The 21512-nt window shown below is 35.5% G+C and overlaps 1 pseudogene; it reads left to right on the top strand.

Moving 5' to 3' along the window:
• LOC141714947 (protein EXECUTER 1, chloroplastic-like) overlaps positions 1–21270 on the top strand; it is a 40760-nt pseudogene extending 19490 nt beyond the window's left edge.
• The last annotated feature ends 242 nt before the right edge of the window (positions 21271–21512 follow it).

The raw sequence follows: 21512 nt of genomic DNA on the forward strand, positions 1-21512 counted from the left end.
TCGCAATATAAGAATCTCGCAAACTATACTAATACCTGATATACAGAAGCACTCACCCTCTCAACGTTCTCTCATCCTATGCCTTACTTCTAATCTTAACCCTCTACCCATTCCCGTTAACCTAGGCTTGTGTCAGTGACTTATAACCTGTAGCTCTGATACCAACCTGTGGCGCCCTCCAAACCCGGGTCAGAAGTTTGGGGTCCACACACACACCTTAATTATAACCTGCTTATATCCAAGATAAAGATAATAATAATATATGCAGTGACCCTACTTATCAACCACCACGGACCGCAACAGGTTAAAGTATGCACACAAGCCAACACACTAATATATTACAAACCGTTCAAATCCCAACTATTTCAAGCTCATACTGAGTATCAAACATTATTACAAACTTTTACAAACTTAAATTATCCCAAAAGAAGCCTACTAGTTCAACTTCCTCAACCTGAACCCCTAGCTCTCGCGCTGGACTGGGGATCCTCGCTACCAACTGGTTCCTTTTTAACTAGAAAGAATATAAACAACATCGCACAAATGAGCTAACTAGCTCAGCAAGTCACAATAACAAAACTGAGAATAATGATCATCAGGTGACTATGATTATGATATCAAGTGAACATTGGATTATGATTCAGAATTGGATAATATACTTTTAATTTAAAAACCAAGGTTAGGCTGCTGATCAGTCACGCACTAACCCCGAGCAAGGCACACAGCATTGCTCTAACTACTGGATCCAAGGCACACATTGGCCTAACTTGACCATTATATGGTCTGACCACGAATCTGGTCCACAATTTTATAAAAACAATCCAATTCTAACATAATAACAGAATATGCAATAATAAACAATAACCAGAATCATTAACAACAATGAGTGTTTAACAATGAAAGGGTTTCAATCTTTGTAAGGATCAATAAAGTAGTTTAAAAGCTTGAATGCTGGGTAATGAAAGAATTGGATAACAAAAGAATCAATATTCCAGGGTTTCAAAGATTTGGGCTCTCAAAGCATAGGATACAATGGTTGAATGTACAAGTAATTCAGTTCAGTGTTTGGGATTTTGTTTGCATGTATTTATGGAATAGTATCGTATATTTGAGGTTCGAGTTTGGGTTTACAATAATCAATGGCTTAGAAAGAATATGGTTCATGGCTCAAGAACAATAACTGAAATCAGGGTTTAGGTTTCCGTGCTTCAAAGCACTTGCAATGTCAACAAGACTATCAAGAATTTCAATATCTCGAGAAAGTTCAGAACACTTGCCTGGTATTAGCTCACTACTCTGTACTCGCTTCCAATCACAATCGTCTTATTCCTCAACTATCTGTTTCCCTTTCCTACGCCTTGCCTCTTCTGCTCACATATCATAAGCATCTATCAATCATCAACTCACAAGATTCTATTCAACGCACACTTCTATCTACCCTTCGTTTTACCCAAATCCGATTAACGGATTGAAATCTACGCAATAACGAAGTAAACACCGCATATATAGACCGATAGTCAAACAACATGTCACGTATAACACTTAATACATCACGTAATCAATGACATATCATTTATAAAGAAGTCTTAGGTCATAAATGTGCTTTCGGGTATTTAAAATAATTTTTAAAACATTTTTCGGAATTAAAATGGGTCGTTGGATCAATTTCGGTTTAATAAACAGGGTTCGGTTGGCCAATTCTGGCTCCGAAACAATTTTAGAATAATTATCGAGCCTTGAAAATAATTTAGAATAATATTTTAAAGCTCGAAACTATTTTTCAGAATTTTTAAATCTTTTTTAATAATTAAATCTAATTAAATAATTAAGTAAAAATCAATTAATAATTAATTAAATCAATTAATCAATTAATTTTCGAATTAATTGACTAATTAGTCAATTAAAAATTAACTGAAATTAATTAAATAATTAATTCAGATTTATTTGTGAATTAAAAATAATTTTCGGAATTAAAATAATAATTTTTAGAATTTTCAGAAATTAAAAACGAATTTTTATAATAAAAATAAATGAGAAATATGATTTTTAAACATTTTTAAAACAGGAATCCTATTTTTGCAAAGTCTGGAAACTACAGGGATCAAACTGCATCGTCCCCAAAACTTCAGGGACCAAACTGCAATTTTTACAGTCCAGTCGCCGGAAAACACAGGGGTGGCCGGAGAACACGATTCCGGCCTCCTCACCTTGCCACAAGCTCCAGATCACATCTACACAACACCAGGAACACAAGCATGCAATCAAAACAACCTAACAATCCCTGAGTTGGCCGGAATTTGGCCGTGAAATTTTCCAGTTTCCGGCGAACATCGGAAAACTTCAAAACATAACTCCCTTCTCTACAGACCTCGTTGGTTCATGAAACTTATACGACTGGATTGCTAATTTCACAGAGAACACAACCCACTATATCACAACATCAATCTATCACAGAATAAGAAACCCCCAAATTTCAATTAAGAACATTCATACGGGTTATAAACCCTAATTTTAAAATTCGAAAATCAAACTCAAATTTGAACATGTTATTGAACTCCAAATCAGACGTATGACATATGAAAATCCTCAGGAAAACAAGCTCTACAACATGCAATCATCAAATCATACAAACAATCATCCGAACAAAAATTCATATTTTTAATAAAATAAATTCGAAAATAATTAAATTTTTAGAAATTCAACCTTTGATTCTGCAGTGAAACAAAGCTTAGAATCTGATAGTACTCCTTGAAACCTTCAAATCGGTTACTCCAACTTTTCAAACGGATTTCACTAACGCCTTGAATTTGTGGTTTGATTCTCAGAAAGATTTATGAATATATGATTTTTCTCTGTAAAATTATATATTTATCTGTCTGCAAATGATTTTGATACGAAATAAAATACGGTAAAAGGCTATTTATAATTACGGAAAATTAGTATCCCATTGGATCATTCCGGATATAAAATGGTACGTTTATTTATAAAAACTGATCCAAACGGTATCGGTTTTCGGGATAATTATCCAAATCAGTACAACTTGTACTGCGGTCTTGGTCTCAGCACCCAGTTACACGTACTACGAAGTGATAATTGGGATAGTTTAATAAAAAGCTCCCGTTTATCGAAAATACGGGTTTTATTAATTTACCGAAACGAATATTGTATCGAAAATGTTGTGCCGGGACCCGCGCAGGACAAACCGTACGCCGGATCGAAAAAGTCGAAACATGGAAAATGCTCGGAATATTACAATTAGGTTAGGAAGGAGTTCTCGGAAGAGTTTCGGGTTCCAAAACGTAAAAACGATTGACGTCGGTTGGTTCCCGTTTTTATAAAATAGATTTTAATTACCCGGAAAAAGATTTTAAAAATTTCATATGATTCTTATAAATTTATAAATCAACATAAAAATAATTAGGAAGATATAACAATTATCTATATTTTATTTTGGACATATAAAAATTAAAATACTCAATTAATATTATTTTTGAATATTCAAGTACATATATCACTTAACAATTAACTCACAGAATAGATACTGAACACACATATTAATTATTTAATAGTAAAGAAATAATTACACGTTATATCCCGGATATTACACCCAAGCCACCACAAGCTAGAACTAGGTAGTATATAATAGGTTTTAGGTGTTTGTTGGATGTTTGTAAGACGTTTGGTTAGGTGCACGAGTGGAATCACAAAATCTGTCCAGCAGGGGACAGTTTTGTTGCAACTTAGAAATAAGAAGTTTTGACCATGTCATAGGTAGGCCCTCATTAGGCCCTGTTGGGCCTTAGTTAGAGGGAGTGTCAGAGGATTTTTTCCAGCCATAGTTAATAGGATTTGAGTTAGAATAATGTGTCACAAGTTAGTTCAAGTTAGGACCTTTTTTGCCCAGAAAAACAGGGGAACCATGGACTTTAAGCTTAGGCCTAGGGAGGCCCAAGCTAGGCCCTTGAGCCACATCAAGTTTGGGAGTTGCCTTATGATCAGAAGAATCTAGTGTAGAAGTTTTGGAGGTAAACTTAGTAGTGTAAGAGTGTCTAATGCACTCAAGAAACCATAGATGTCATTCTGAAATTTACCTTTGTAAGCACCTTCACTTACCAGATAGTTTTAGAGCATTTATGAGTGAGGCCCAGGTTGACCACTATAGTTTCAAGATAGCATAAAGCCATTAGAGTGAAAGGCCCAAGTGAGGGTCAATAGGTTTTGGATAGTTTAGTAAAGGCACATCGAGTTAGGAGGCCAAAATTTGGAGACTTTGTCTAGTTTAGCGATCAAGTGACTTAAGTTGTAGAATGAGATCATGCAAGCCTAGTGTTGCAATATGGTGTGTGTGTGTGTGATATTGTTTGGTATTTAAAATATGGTATGTGAGTATATATGGCTATGTGTACTATTATGTTTATAAGGTGATTATAAATTGCGTGCATATAGGCCTAAGTGCCATTTATGTTTAATTTCAGGTTGTAAATAGGTTGCGTTGGTGAGAATATATTATAATGAGGTTATTATTAATTGTGTAGGATCTCGAGATGAGGGTAAACTTGCCATAAAGGTCGAGTAAAGCTTCTAGTTGCTCCTACTTTCCAATCCAGTCCAGTCCAGCCTTTTCAAGGCAAGTGATTCAACCTACTTTTTCGTTTACACTATGAATGTGTGATAACTAGTTCTTATATATATGATGCGAGTATCCTGATTTACCTTGTTATACCCGGAACAAGTGATTCTCAAATCTTTCTTCGTATTATATAGAAATGCCATGAACCCTCAAGTACTTATTGCAAGAAGATCAAAAATCATATCATGCTAGTATACCAAAGTAATCGGGATGCCATGATAAAATAGAGAATTGTTATAATACCTGATTGATCCTTTTGATTGACATGCTATTGATTATTGAGAAATCTTGATTTACACCCTGATGCTTGATTTAACTCTTGTAAGAACCCCGATAAAAACTTTATCTTGATACCTAAAAGCCAGATATTCTTTAAAGTCGTTCACGATTGTTTGATAACCCTATCCTTACCCTAAAGCTTGACATCCTTATATACCTTGAGCTAATGATCACTTTCTTTATATCTTAACATCTCTATCATACTTGTAACCAGTAATGCTTATCTTCTTGATGTTTTAATACCTATACCTTGTCTAAAACCATTGCTTTAAGCCTAGTTTGGCATTACTCTCTCATATTATCCAATAACCCTACTAAATGTCTTTGTCAAAATTCTTGTAAATGGAAACCTTTCAATTACCCCGATAGAGTAAAGTCTAGTGGATCATGGCCCTAAGATTTAGTGAACATAATTCCAGTGTTTCAAGTCAATCTACAATCCCTTGATAAAGATGTTTATTGTTTAAGAAATTTTATTATCAATCGGCATCAGTTTTTTTGAAATGATTAAAATTTGGATTTTCAGTCCCAAAGGGGGATAAATGTTTTCTTTAAATAGTGGATCTGGACTGAGATGCAAGTCCTTTACATACTGATATTGTAGGCTTAAAAGTTTCCTAGGGATCCCATCAATGTTTTAGAACCCAGCAAGGTTCGGGATTACTTCACGGCTGATCATCGGCTGTAATCTGTAGCGTCATAAAATGGTTTTTGATTAAGATATGATTTTGAAAAAGTTTTTGATACAAGCAAAAGATGTCATCACCCAAAAGTTCATCTCTTGTTATTATTGGTTATATCTTCACATTGTCATTCTTTAATATATATCTCGATTTATGTTTTGTATCGTATTGTTTAGCACTTGTTGAGCATATGGCTCACTACTTGCTTTAACCCTGATATTACAGCTAGCAGCTATGGTTAGAGTCAATCAGACAGCACGTAAGACTTGTGATGCCGATGCGTATGTCCAAGCTCAGGTAGAATAAGAGATAGTTTTGTGTAAGGACTCGATATTAAAACCAGTTGTAATAGTTAGTAGTGTTGGGCTGTTCTAAACCCTAAACTGTAAGATCTTGGATTCAGTTGTATTTACTTTCTTTTAAATATTGTAATAGTTATATATTATGTATTGTTAAGTTGGGGGGTGTGACAGGTTTTGGTATCAGAGCGACGGTTTAGAGTCCCTGGACAGCCCAAATAGGTTATAGGATAATGTATAGGTTATAGATAATATGCGAGAGAGTAGGTTAAGTACATTTATTATTAATACTTCTCTTATTGGTTTGTCAACAAAGGGCGCACTCCTCGTCATCCTCTGGGTCGGACGACACTATTGCTTTCTCCGTGTATGCTGAGTTGAGGCGCGAGTTTTACATGCTTCAAGGAAAGTATGACGGACTGATAGACCGATTGAAGAACGTGTATTTGGACAACCGAAACTATGAGGGGAAGCCTAAGGAGCAGATGACTGCGAGACTTGAGACTTTGGTTTAGTACGTTAACACTAAGCTTGAGGAAATGCCATCACAACGAGACCGTACCAGTCAGTATATCATCCAGATGGTGGCGGATGAGCTCCAGAGCATTGTGAAGACGCTTCGAGAGGAGAAGACTACCAAGCCCCGTTCCGATGGAGTGGAGCCTTAGTTCTTTCCATTATCTACCTTTCATGTTGTTTTATTATCGGACTTTGTAGAATTCCCAGTTGTTTCCTTTAAATAAGCATGTTATTCCTAGAATCAGACTTTATCCTAATCTTGATGTATTGTGACCTTTAAATTTTAACTATTAAGCACTATCGTTCCATATACTTTCAACTGTTAACTTACGCCTTTATATACATCACCATATTTGATTAATTTGAAACTTGACCTCATATGTAAATAAGAATGCCATGCGACACCCTCGAATTATTTCATTATTCATACCTATTTTGACGTAACTCTTATTTCAGGATCATGCCACCCTAAAAGAAGAACTCAACAACCACATCTACCATAGATCCAAATATTCTTCGATTACTGGAAACTTTATAATAACAAACAAACACTATAGCTCAACAACAACTAACTCTTCAACAACAATTTGAAAACAAAGATAACCGTGAACCACACCAACCACCTGATCCACCAGTACCACCTCGTCAAGTTGTTACTTTCAAGGCTTTTCAGAATATGAACCCACCTGCATTTCATGATACTACTGATCCAATAATAGCTAACACATAGATTAAGGAAATGGAAAGGGCTTTTGAGTTGGTACAGTTAGGGGACGATCAGAAGACACCATATGCTACTTACTTCTTGAAGGGCGAAGTCATCTATTGGTGGGAATCAGTAAAAGCTATGGAAGCAAATCAGCAAGTTTCTTGGGAAAGATTTAAGAAGTTATTTATGGAAAAGTATTACCCTAAGTACATGCAGAATCAGATGGAGCTTAAATTTCTTGAATTGAAGCAAGAGAATATGTCTATACTGGAGTATGAGAAGAAGTTCACAGAATTGTCAAGGTTTGTGACAAAGTATACCAGCAGTGAGGAGGAAAAAGCAAAGAGATTTCAACAAGGATTAGAGCCTTGGATCAGAGATATAGTGGCTATGTTTGAGCTTGATACTTATGCAGGTGTAGTACAGAAAGCTGCTCTGATTGAGAATACTGGGATGCAGTCAAGAAAGGAAATGGATAACAAGAAGAGAAAGGTTCCATTTAATGGAGAAAAGTCTGAAGACGGAAATTCACAAGATCGGAATGTAAAGAGGATTGGATTACATAAGGGCGGAAATTTTCAAAAGAAGGGAAATTTGAGCAAAAGACAAGAATCAAAGGGGAACAACCAGGCAAACCAAGGACAAGTTGGAGAAAATAGATTTCAGAGACCGGAATGCAAACATTGTGGAAGAAGGCACCCCAGAGTGTGTAATAAGCTGAGCATGACATGCTATAGGTGCAACCAGAAGGGACATTTAGAAAACGAGTGTAAGAAGCCGAAACCAGGAGTTACATGTTACAAGTGTGGAAAGACTGGACACATATCTAGGGAGTGCAAGATAACCGGACCAGTTAAAGCTCTGATGAATGTGGCAAGTACCAGTGCAAACGTGCCAGCTGAGGTATTGGAATTACCTCCACCACCTACAACAACTCCTTAAGCAACAGCAAGGACATTCGATTTGAAAATGAAGGACGCTGTTCGGAACTCTAAGGTGATAGAAGGTACACTTTTACTAAATAATGTCGAAGCTAAAGTATTGATTGATTCGGGAGCGATGAGATCTTTCATATCAAAAACTTTTATTGATAAACTTCAATGTGATAAAATGGTTATGAATGAGGTAGTAAATATGGTAATTGTGAACCAAGAGAAGATTCCTGTGAGTCAACTATGTCCGAAGTGTGAGATTGATATTTCGGGGTATAAGTTTTCAGCCGACTTGATACTCTTCAAGTTGGGAGAGTTTGATATAATTTTAGGTATGGATTGGTTAGGGAAGAATAACGCCCAGATTAAGTGTAAGTCCAAGAAAGTGTATTTAAAGACGAAGAGTGGAGAGAAAATAGTATTTAAGGGACAGTAGCAAGAGCAACTGTTTATTACAATCGTTCAGGCTAAGAAGTTACTTAGAAAAGGTTGTGAGTCGTTCCTAGCTTTTGTAGTGGATTCAGAAAAGGGAAACCCCAGCATAGAAGGTATTCCCGTAGTTAACGAATTTCCAGATGTGTTTCCAGACGAACTACCAGGCTTACCGCCAGATCGACAAATTGAGTTCGAGATCAACCTTGCTTCGGGCACAGAAGTAGTTTCGAAGGCCCCATATAGGATGGCACCAGCAGAAATGATAGAGTTGGCGAGCCATCTACAATAATTGTTGGACAAAGGAGTGATACGGCCAAGTACGTCGCCATGGGGAACACCTGTCTTGTTCGTAAAGAAGAAAGATGGAAGTATACGGTTATGTATAGATTATTGGGAGTTGAATAAGGTGACGATTAAGAACCGATACCCGCTACCAAGAATAGATGACCTATTTGATCAGCTGAAAGGAGCAAAGTGCTTTTCAAAGATTGACTTAAGATCAGGATACCATCAATTAAAGATCGAAGAAGAAGATATCCCAAAGACAACATTCATGACAAGATACAAACATTATGAATTCTTAGTAATGCCTTTTGGATTGACTAACGCCCCGACAGTATTAATGGATCTGATGAATCGAGTATTTAAAATGTATTTGGACAAGTTCGTAGTGGTATTCATTGATGATATCCTTATTTATTCAAAGTCGGAAGAAGAACATAAGCAGCATCTGTGGATAGCATTGGAGATACTCCGACAAGAGAAGTTGAATGCCAAGTTTTCTAAATGTGAGTTTTGGTTAAAGGAAGTTCAATTTTTGGGGCACGTCATTGGAGATGAAGGAGTTAAAGTAGATCCGGCAAAGATTGAGGTGATTATGAGTTGGGAGAGGCCAAAGACACCTACAGAAGTGTGAAGTTTTCTAGGATTGGCAGGGTATTATAGAAGATTTGCCAAGGATTTTTCGAAAATGGCCACGCCATTGACTAAGTTAACCAGGAAGAATCAGAAGTTCGAATGGAATGCAGAATGTGAGGATAGCTTTCAAGAGTTGAAATAGAGATTGGTAACAGCTCCGGTGTTAGTACTACCAGAAGACCAAGGAGACTTTGTGATTTTCAGCGATGTTTCACATAAAGGATTGGGCTGTGTGCTAATGCAACACAATAAGGTGATCACGTATGTGTCAAGACAGTTAAAACCGCATGAATTGAAGTACCGGACGCATGACTTGGAACTAGCCACCATAGTGTTCGCACTTAAGATTTGGAGACATTACCTCTACGGGGAAAAGTGTGATATCTACACGGATCACAAGAGTTTAAAGTACATTTTCACTCAGAAGGAACTCAATATGAGGCAAAAGAGATGGTTGGAATTGATTAAGGACTATGATTGCTCGATAAATTATCATCCTGGAAAGGCGAACATTGTAGCTGATGCTTTGAGTAGGAAGGAAAGATTGAATATGATAGCAACACCAAAAGAAATGTCTGAAGAGATTAAGAGATTTGGATTGGAAATTTGTGATTGTGGAATAGTTGAAGAAGTTTGTCGTGCAATGACTTTTCAGCCAATACTAGTGGAAAAGATAAGGAAATGGCAGGAAGAAGTAATGGAGAAAGAGAAGAATCAGCTAACTGGAGAAGAGATTGGTACTCAAAAGGATGAGCAAGGTATACTAAGGTTTTCCACAAGAATTTGGATTCCTCATGTACCTGAATTGAAGAATGAGATTTTGCAAGAAGCCCACAATTCAAGATTTTCAATCCATCCGGGAAGCACCAAGATGTATCGGGACTTGAAGCAGAACTTTTGGTGGCCAAATATGAAGCGAGAAGTGGCAGAATGGATTACAAAGTGTTATACTTGTCAGAAAGTGAAGGAAGAACATCAACGACCAAGCGGATTAATTCAGCCCCTAAAGATTCCAGAATGGAAATGGGAAAATATTGCTATGGACTTTATAGTGGGACTACCGCGAACGAAATCCGGACATGACGCTATATGGGTTATAGTTGATCGTCTTACGAAGTCGGCGCATTTCCTTCCAATTAATGAGAAGTTGTCATTGGACAGATTGATTCATCTGTATATGCGTGAAATCGTATTAAGACATGGAGTACCCGTATCGATAGTTTCAGACAGAGATCCCCGATTTAACTCGAGATTCTGGAAAGCAATTTCAAGAGAGTCTTGGCATGAAGTTGAACATGAGTACGGCGTATCACCCGCAGATTCATGGTCAGAGCGAAAGGACAATTCAAACAATCAAAGACATGTTACGCAGTTGTGCAATCGATTTTACAGGAAGTTGGGACGACCAGTTGCCATTAGTAGAATTCTCTTATAATAACAGCTATCACTCCAGTATTTGCATGCCACCATATGAAGCTTTGTACGGACGTAAATGTAGATCACCGACAAGTTGGGATGAAGTAGGAGAAGGAAAGATTCTAGGCTCGGAATTGGTACAACAGTTGCATGAGACAGTCAAGTTAATTCAGAAAAGGTTGCTTGCTGCTCAAGATAGACAGAGAAAGTATGCGGATCCAGCGCGTAAGGATGTTAGATTCCAAGTAGGTGAAGCCGATTTGCTGAAGGTGTCACCAAGGATGGGTTGTCTAGATTTGGAAAGAAAGGGAAGTTATCACCTAGATATATAGGTCCTTTTGAAATTTTGAGTCACATGGGGAAGGTGACCTACGAGTTAGGCTTACCACCTCAGTATCAGCATGTGCATAATGTGTTCCATATGTCATTGTTTAAGAAGTACAATCCTGATGTCAACCATGTGTTAGAATATGAACCTGTAGAAATTCAAGCAGACCTATCATTTATGGAGTAACCTGTCAAATTACTCGACTGGCAAGTAAAGAGTCTTAGGAATAAGTCGGTAAAGTTAGTGAAAGTACTTTGGAGGAACCCCAAGGTCGAAGAATCAACTTGGGAGTTAGAGTCTGATATGCGTTCCCGGTATCCTCATCTGTTCTCTTAGATTCTGGGGACAGAATCCTTTAAGGGGGAGAGGATGTTACGACCGGCATTTTATGTAATATTATTTGTGAACTTTGTATAATATTAGAGCCGAATGTAAATATACTTAATGATTGTACGTTGTGTGAATGAAAATTTCTGCATTATAAATTGCTTTATGTAGAATATGATTTTTCAAAGCAAAAGTTTATTTATTTCCCTTATTTTTAATTTATAAGGAATATTCTAAACCTTGGAAAAATTTTCTTTTAAAAGTTATTTCATTCACAAATTTTAAAAGTGGTCTTATAAAATTTCTAAAAATCCAAGTTATTTTATGGTATAAATTTTATAATTTTTGAACTTGTATTTTATTTTATAAAAATAAATCTTTAAAAAATTATTTGTTATAATTAGCAAATTACATGGAAACCCTTCCATGCAAATTACTCTTCCATTCTATTAAAGGGAAAAGGAGACCTTTCCAACCCCACTAACTCACTTGTTGTTAACCAAATTACCACATTAACCTTGTATGCAAAATGGCCTAACTTTAGGTAGAGGGTATTCTTGTACATTCTCATTTACACTATTTTATTTTAGTCAATCAAAGGCATAAAACCAAAAACAAAATGTGAGAAATCATTTCACTCACTCCACACTCCAACTTACCTCTCTTTTTCTCTCCTCCCCCTCCCTCTCCTTGCTCTCGGCCGAGAACCCCCTCCCCCACTCCCTTCCATTTTTCCATCCCATTTCTCATCTTCCCTAGTGTAATTCTTCCACCTACATTTATTTTATATACTTTCCAAGAGTTTTTTGATTTGGGAGATGAAGTTTCATGGTTGCATGTGTAGTTTTTGTGTGATCTCCAAAGAGAAACTCTTTATTCTTGTGCATTCAAGAGCTCTCTATGAGATACATTTTATATATGTTTTAACTAAGTGTTTTATGGAGAAACCATGCTTTAAAAACCTTTGCATGCTACTGAAATTTCACTATATAATCATGTTTAGCCATGCATGCTAGTTTTAGGATGTTAATATGATGATCAACCATGTTATGTATGCTACTCTTCTCGAAATCATGTTTTCATGTTTAAAAATCTTTAAATTCGAATTATTTGTGCTTGAAATAGATTGTTTCCATGATATATTTATTAATAATAGTTAAGAGAAGATACATTTCATGATTACTAAGGTTGAGTAATAGGTACAAGTCGAATTTACAAGTTTTAGCCGAAATCTTGTTAAGTGTTTTCCATGAGTTGCATGTTATATTTTTATTTGCATGTTGGTGTTCTAGGGAATGGATGATCTCCACTCCTGTTGATGCACTATTTTAGGATGTTGATGCACTAGGTTTGCTTTCGTAAAGGTTGGATGTTTGGTTAATAAGTGGGAGTCAAGGAGGAAAGGGATTAGTTAGTATTTGCATTTTTCCAGATTTGATGCACTGTTTATGGGGAAGTTTTGAATGAGCATTTGTTGTGCAATTTGAGGCCCAAGCCACCAGAAGCTAGAACTAGGAGTATATAATAGGTTTTAGGTGTTTTTTGGAGGTTTTAAGACGTTTGGTTAGGTGCACGAGTGGAATCACAAAATCTGTCCAGCAGGGGACAGTTTTGTTGCAACTTAGAAATAGGAAGTTTTAACCATGTCATATGTAGGCCTTGATTAGGCCTGTTGGGTCTTAGTTAGAGGGAGTGTCGGAGGAGTTTTTCCAGCCATAGTTCATAGGATTTGAGTTAGAATAATGTCTCACAAGTTAATTTAAGTCAGGACCTTTTCTGCCCAGAAAAATAGGGGAATCATGGACTTTAAGCTTAGGCCTAGGGAGGCCCAAGCTAGGCCCTTGAGCCACATCAAGTTTGGGAGTTTCCTTATGATCAGAAGAGTCTAGTATAGAAGTTTTGGAGGTAAACTTGTAGTGTAAGAGTGTCTAATGCACTCAAGAAACCATAGATGTCATTCTGAAATTTACCTTAGTAAGCACCTTCACTTACCACATAATTTTAGAGAATTTATGAGTGAGGCCTAGGTTGACCACTATAGTTGCAAGATAGCATAAATCCAGTAGAGTGAAAGGCCCAAGTGAGGGTCAATAGGTTTTGGATAGTTTAGTAAAGGCACATCGAGTTAGGAGGCCAAAATTTGGAGACTTTGTCCAGTTTAGCGATCAAGTGACTTAAGTTATGGAACGAGATCATCCAAGCCTAGTGTTGCAATATGGTGTGTGTGTGTGATATTTTTTGGTATTTGAAATATGGTATGTGAGTATATGTGGCTATGTGTACTATTATGTTTATAAGGTGATTATAAATAGTGTGCATATAGGCCTAAATGCCATTTATGTTTAATTTCGGGTTATAAATAGGTTCTGTTGGTGAGAATATATTATAATGAGGTTATTATTAATTGTGTAGGATCTCGAGACTGAGGGTAAAATTGCCATAAAGGTCGAGTAAAGCTTCCGGTTGCTCCTACTTTCCAGTCCAGTCCAGTCCACCCTTCTCAAGGCAAGTGATTCAACCTACTTTTTAGTTTACACTGCGAATGTGTGATAACTAGTTCTTATATATATGATGCGAGTATCATGATTTACCTTATTATACCCGGACCAAGTGATTTTCAAATCTATATTCGTATTATATAGAAATGCCATGAACCCTCAAGTACTTATTACAAGAAGATCAAAAATCATACCATGCTAGTATACCAAAGTAATCGGGATGCCATTATAAAATAGAGAATTGTTATAATACCTGATTGATCCTTTTGATTAACACGCTATTGATTACTGAGAAATCTTGATTTTACACCCTGCTGCTTGATTTAACTCTTGTAAGAACCCCGATAGAAACTTTATCTTGATACCTAAAAGCCAGATATTCTTTAAAGTCGTTCACGATTGTTTGATAACCCTATCCTTACCCTAAAGCTTGACATCCTGATATACCTTGAGCTAATGATCACTTTCTTTATATCTTAACACCTATATCATACTCGTAACCAATAATGCTTATCTTCTTGATGTTCTAATACCTATACCTTGTCTAAAACCATTGCTTTAAGCCTAGTTTGGCATTACTCTTTCATATTATCCAATAACCCTACTAAATCACCTTGTCAAAATTCTTGTAAATGGAAACCTTTCAATTACCTTGATAGAGTCAAGTCTAGTGGATCATGGCCCTAAGATTTAGTGAACATAATTCCAGTGTTTCAAGTCAATCTACAATCCCTTGATAAAGATGTTTACTGTTTTAGAAATTTTATTATCAATCGACATCAGATTTTTTGAAATGATTAAAATTTGGATTTTCAGTCCCAAAGGGGAATAAAAGTTTTCTTTAAATAGTGGATCTGGACTGAGACGCAAGTCCTTTCCACACTGATATTGTAGGCTTAAAAGTTTCCTAGGGATCCCATTAATGTTTTAGAACCCAGCGAGGTTCGGGATTACTTTGCGGCTGATCACCGGCTGTAATCCGTAGCGTCATAAAATGGTTTTTGATAAAGATATGATTTTGAAAAAGTTTTTTATACAAGCAAAAGATGCCATCACCCAAAAGTTCATCTCTTATTATTATTAGTTATATCTTCACATTGTCATTCTTTAATATATATCTCGATTTATGTTTTGTATCGTATTGTTTAGCACTTGTTGAGCATTTTGCTCACTACTTGCTTTAACCCTGATATTACAACTAGCAGCTATGGTTAGATTTAAGCAGACAGCACGTAAGACTTGTGATGTCGATGCGTATGTCCGAGCTCAGGTAGAATAAGAGATAGTTTTGTGTGAGGACTCGATATTAAAACTAGTTGTAATAGTTAGTAGTGTTGGGCTGTTTTAAACCCTAAACTGTAAGATCTTGGATTCAGTTGTATTTACTTTCTTTTAAATATTGTAATAGTTATATATTATGTATTGTTAAGTTTTGGGGTGTGACACACATATTAGTCAAGGAGAAGGTAAATTATTAGTGTCAATGCATCTAATATATTTATTGGTATGACTTATGTCAAAAATCTCTATTATATGAGTGCCCTGTAAATAATAGTATGCTTTGATTTATTTTAAAAAAAAAATGGATTTACATGTACCAATTGTAATCCAAGTGAGATCCAAATTGTATGTTACATTATGCACAAGTCTTATTTAAATATTCATATAAAAATTATCTTTATGTCTTGTCACTTATGCCAGCCAAGAAATACCTAATAAATGTCATAGATCATACTTAAATGTCATAAAGATCAGATATACAACTAATTAAGTAAATGAATTATTCATGTTATCTTAATTTCTCAATTCTTAAGGTGGGATGAAAGTTAAAGCAGATGAGATGAATCTTCACCATATGTAGCTATGCTTGTAGCATATGATGTTTCAACAAGATGCAAGGTCCGGTGTTATTTCTATCGCTCTAGACTAGCTTGAAAGTCCTCTTATTGCATGAAATGGATGATAGTGACTTTGTAATGTTTTCTCATATAATCTGGCTGGAAAATTGCCCACAAGAACTTGGAATCACTGCTCTTCACATCAAGCTTCGCGCAACAGGTGGAAACAAGACAAAGTTTCCTGCTCCTGGTGCTTAGTCTGCACTTCATGCACTTGCCCGTTCAGGAATGAAAATTGGTCACATTGGTAATTCTTTTTTCCTGATTAGCTTATGAATTGGAAATGAGTAGATTATAGCCATGCAAGGAGTTGATAATTGACTTTCTATTTTCCTTTTTCAGAGGATGTTACTCCAATCCCCACTAATTGCACTCACAGAAAGGGTGGTCGAAGAGGAAGGAGGCTTTGAGTTCTGGTACAGCAACATAGAGCAAGTTGCTTTTGCTTTTAGTACTTAAAAATTATTATAGTATGAGTTGGCTAATGAAATGTTTGTATTTTATTTGAAATGTATGTACAGTATGGTACGAGTAATATTTTGGTATTAGACTTGTAATTTGGATTAGTACCTTTATGTTTCTTTTTGGATGTTTTTTGTTGGGATGTTGCATTGTTTTGGTTCCCTCTAGCTGTAAATAATTAACATCACAATGGTACATGTAAACCGATGTAAAAAATGTACAAAAGACATCATACAAAATAATATTAAATGAAAAGAACTAAAAAACCGATGTGAAATAGTCATTTGACATCGGTTCTGAAAAAAACTCAATGTATTTTAAGTCAAATAACATCGGTTAGAGAAATTGGCTGATGTTGAACAAAAAGATTTAACATCGGTTTCGTGAAGAACACCCATGTCTTATCCATCATTTCACATCGGGGGGCTAATTTAACTGATGTATGATCAAATATTCCACATCGGGCAACTAATCTAACCGATGTCTGATCTAGCACTTCACATCGGTTTGTTCGAAAGAATTTTAATAAATGGCTTTTAGAGCTTGTTGGTTTCATGTTTTAATGGATAAATACCTCATAATATACTCATATTCACCTAGAAATATTGTAATATAAGCTGAAATTTGTTGCAAAGACATCATATTTAATTTTAAAACCGATGTATAGCACTGTAATAAACATTGGCTATTAACCGATGTCAAAGGCTGATAACATTTAACATCACACGCGAAGACATCGGTTCAAATTTTTTTTAACATCGGTTCTGAACTGATGTCTGATCCCATATTTCTAGTAGTGAGCCAGGGCCTTCACAAATTTTGATGGTTCAGAAATATGTCTACTTAGTAGAGAAACTGTGGAAGACAGCTGGAACCGGCATAAAAGACTTTCTCATCTAAATTTCAATAACATCAATGAACTTGTGAGGAAGATCTTGTGAGAGGGTTATCCAGTGTAGTATTTACTCCTGATGGCTTATGTGACTCGTGTGAAAAAGCCAAATTAAGGAAATCATATGTCAAGAGTAAAACTAAATCCTCAATTCTTGAACCATATCACTTACTTCATATTGACTTTTTGGTCCAGTAAATGTGAAGTTTATTGCAAAAAAAAGAGGTATACACTAGTAATTGTTGATGAATATACAAGGTACATATGGGTATATTTTCTGCACACTAAGGATGAGACTCCATCCATTCTTCTTGATCATGTAAGGGAATTGCAAAAAGGATCAACACACAAAGTAAAGATCATTAGAAATGACAATGGAACTGAATTCAAGAATAGCACTATGGAATAATTCTGCCAAGTACAAGAGGATTAAACAGGAATTTTCCGCCTCTAGAACTCCACAACAAAATGGAGTTATTGAAATAAATAATAGAACTCTCATAGAAGTTGCAAGGACCATCCTTGAGGAAGCAAAATTGCCAACAAATTTTTGGGATGAGGCTGTGCAAATAGCTTGCTTCATACAAAATGCTACATTGATAAACAAGAATGGAAAAACATCATTTGAGTTGGTAAAGAAAAAAAAGCCAAATTTGAAGTACTTTCATATATTTGGATGCAAATTTTTTATTCTAAAAACTCATCCTGAACAGCTAACTAAATTTGATCTAAAAGTTGATGAAGGCATTTTTGTTGGATATCCATTATCAACAAAAGCCTTCAGAGTTTATAATATGAGAACAAGGGTGGTCATGGAATCTACTCATGTGTCTTTTGATGACAAGAAGATTACAGGTCTAGAAGATGTAGACGACCATGAAGAATTAAGATTTGAAAATGAGGTACCATATGCTGAATAGTTAAATCCTGATACTGCAAATCTTGATGTCACTCTAAACTCTGATGAGCCACATGTCAATGGCAATACTACAGTACTCAAGCACATGGTGAGGGGGAGCAACATAATCTACATCAAGAGTCAAGTGATTCAAATCAAGGAACTTCAGTAGATACTCCATCAGGCTTTGATTCCTCAAATGTTGATGAAGCAAATACTGATAATACTGAAAGCACTGATTTAGGTGGGGCTTCAGAAAATAATGATGGTACAAAGAAAAGTGAAACTAGAGACATCATGGATCAAGGGTGAGGTTCTACTTCAAGAAGTCAACTTCCTTCTGCAAGAAAATGGACTAAGTCACACACACATGACTTAATTATTAGAGATCTTGATAGTGGTGTCAAAACAAGAAAAGCCACTCAAAATGAATGTCTCTGCCATTCTTTTCTATCTCAAATTGAACCTAAGAAAGTGGAAGAAGCTCTTCAATATGTTAACTAGATCACAATAATATAAGAAGTGCTCAATGAATTTGAAAGGAACAAATTCTGGACATCGGTACCAAGACCAAAGAATAGATCAGTTGATGGTACAAAGTGGGTGTTCAAAAACAAGACTGACAGTGAGGACATTATTACAAGGAATAAAGCAAGGCTAGTTGCAAAGGGCTATTCGGTGCAAGAAGGTATTTATTATGATGATACTTTTGCTCCAGTTGCAAGGCTTGAGGCAATCAGAATATTTCTAGCCTATGCCGCTCACATAAAGTTTAAGGTGTTTCAAATGGATGTGAAGAGTGCATTTTTAAATGGTGAACTTGAAGAGGAAATTTTTGTTGAACAACCTCCAGGCTTTATTGATCAAATATCCAAATCATATATATAAGTTGGATAAGGCACTCAATGGACTAAAGCAAGCTACAAGAGCCTAGTATGAAATACTTGCTCAATTCTTATTTGAAAGTGGTTTCAAAAGAGGTACAATTGACAAAACTCTATTTTATAAGTACCATGGTAAGGACTTGTTTTTAGTTCAGATATATGTTGATTATATCATTTTTGGATCTACTAATTATAAACTTTGTGAGACGTTTGCCAAGTTATGCAGTCTAGTTATCAAATGAGTATGATGGGAGAATTAAGTTATTTTATGGGATTACAAGTCGAGTAGACTAAAGAAGGGATCTTCATAAATCAAGCAAAATATACCAGGAATTTACTTAAAAGATTTGGGATGCAATACATCTCAAGTGCAACAACTCACATGGCCACTGCAACCAAGTTAGATTTAAATACTTGTTCATCAGTAGATATAACTAAACACAGAGGTGTGATTGGCTCACTCCTATATTTGGCTGCTAGTAGACTTGATATCATGTATGCTACCTGTCTATGTGCAAGGTTCCAAGCTAATCCAAGGGAACCACATCTGTTAGATATGAAAAGGATTTTTAAATATCTCAAAAGCACCATGAATCTTTGATTATGGTATCCTAGAGATTCAAATTTTAAGCTAATTGGATATTCATATGTTGTTTTTGCAGGATGCAAAATAGATAGGAAAATCACTTCAGGAAGCTTCCAATTTCTTGGTGGTAGATTTTTCTTGATTTAGGAAGAAACAAAAGTCAATTTCCATTTCAACTGCAGAAGTTGAGTGTATTGCTTCAGGAAGCTGTTGTGCTCAAATTTTATGGATGAAGAATCATTTGCTGAATTATGGGTTAGAATATTCTAAAATTCCAATATATTGTGATAATCAAAGTTCTATTGCAATGACAAGAAATCTAGTGCAACATTCTATGACAAAACACATCAGCATAAGGTACCATTTCATAAGGGAACATGTGATGGAAGGTACAGTAAAATTGCACTTTGTGCATACAGATCAATAACTAGCAGATATCTTCACCAAACCACTATGTGAATCCACATTTACAAGATTGGTGAATGAATTGACAATGATCTCTGGACAATTCTCAAAAACCGATGATTAAGTTGTGTTCTATAATAGGAAAATGAGTTCAGAGTTTGGTATCTTTTTCTATATATCAGTATTTCTTTAAAACTGATAACTATGTTAAATGTTGATACCATGTATTCAGGCTACTTATTACTTATCATTTCAAATAGAATATTAAATCCTAATGTTTAAACTCTGACAGTAGTTGTATGATAAACTCTGATTGCATATATACTGATATTGGTCAAACTTATGTGTTGACTGATAACCTCTAACAGTAGTTAATTAAATACTGATAATGGTCAAATCCTGATTGACTATTATACTCTAATGATTTTTGAATTAATTCAAAACAAATAAAACAATATATTAATTAATTAACTGAGATGTATTATATTGGGTGATTTATGTTAATAATTTACAGTGCATAGTTGGTGGTGTGTGTTTAGGAAAAATGATTGAGTGTTTACACAACATTACATTGTGTAATTGTGCATGTATTTACTGCACTTTATTATCTGTTCCATGATTCTTTTTTTGTGCACTAACAACTTTCCATGTGTCTCACTAAGTTGAACCGTTTGAGTGTAATAGAGTGTAGAGTTATACAAAATCAAATTTTGGTTTTTAATTATCACTTTATCAAATCCTAATTACTCTCGTACTCTCTTACTTCTTCACTCGCTCTCATTTAAAATATGAAACCCTAATCAATTTTTAAGCTTTTTCACACAGATAATCATATCTTCACCGGCTACTTCTTCAACTTCCACTCATAATTGAGCCAAATTTATTACAAACAATTATGTTGAGATTCTCGATCATACTTGCATAACTCCTGATTATCACATCTTTCAAGATTTATTGAGTTCTAGTGAGGTAGGTTATGCTCTTACAGAGCCTACAGTTGTGTCTGGTGACCAAGTTCTCGCCCTATGGAGAACTGGAGTTTATGATGATGGTGGAGAAAATGGTACTCCAAGAATCACGTTTGAGTTCAATAAGGAGACAAAGGTTGTGACTCCTCAAATAGTTAGGGAAGCTCTTCATCTCTCAACTAATACTTCTTATAGCACCTTCATTGGTGACACTGAGATGAGGAGGTTCTTTACTGAGATTGGGTATGACAAGGAGCTCAAAAATATGGGGAAATTGAAGAGGAATGTGCTCAAGAAGGAGTAGAATTTCTCCCTATATCAGAAGAGCCTTCAACAGTAAATGTACCAATTTTGATGCCCTTCCTATCATGACACAGCAAATTGGGTACTCTCTAATCCATGATGGTCACTTTTATTTTGGTAGAGTAGTATTATGTTTTGTAAGAGATAGATTAAAAGATGATGCTAATAGTAGTATATTATTTTAGATTTTGTCATCTTATACTTAATCATTGTTTCCCCAATACCCCAATCCAAGCTAATCAA

The sequence above is a fragment of the Apium graveolens genome, chromosome 3 (assembly GCF_009905375.1).
Source record: "Apium graveolens cultivar Ventura chromosome 3, ASM990537v1, whole genome shotgun sequence".
Classification (NCBI taxonomy): Eukaryota; Viridiplantae; Streptophyta; class Magnoliopsida; order Apiales; family Apiaceae; genus Apium; species Apium graveolens.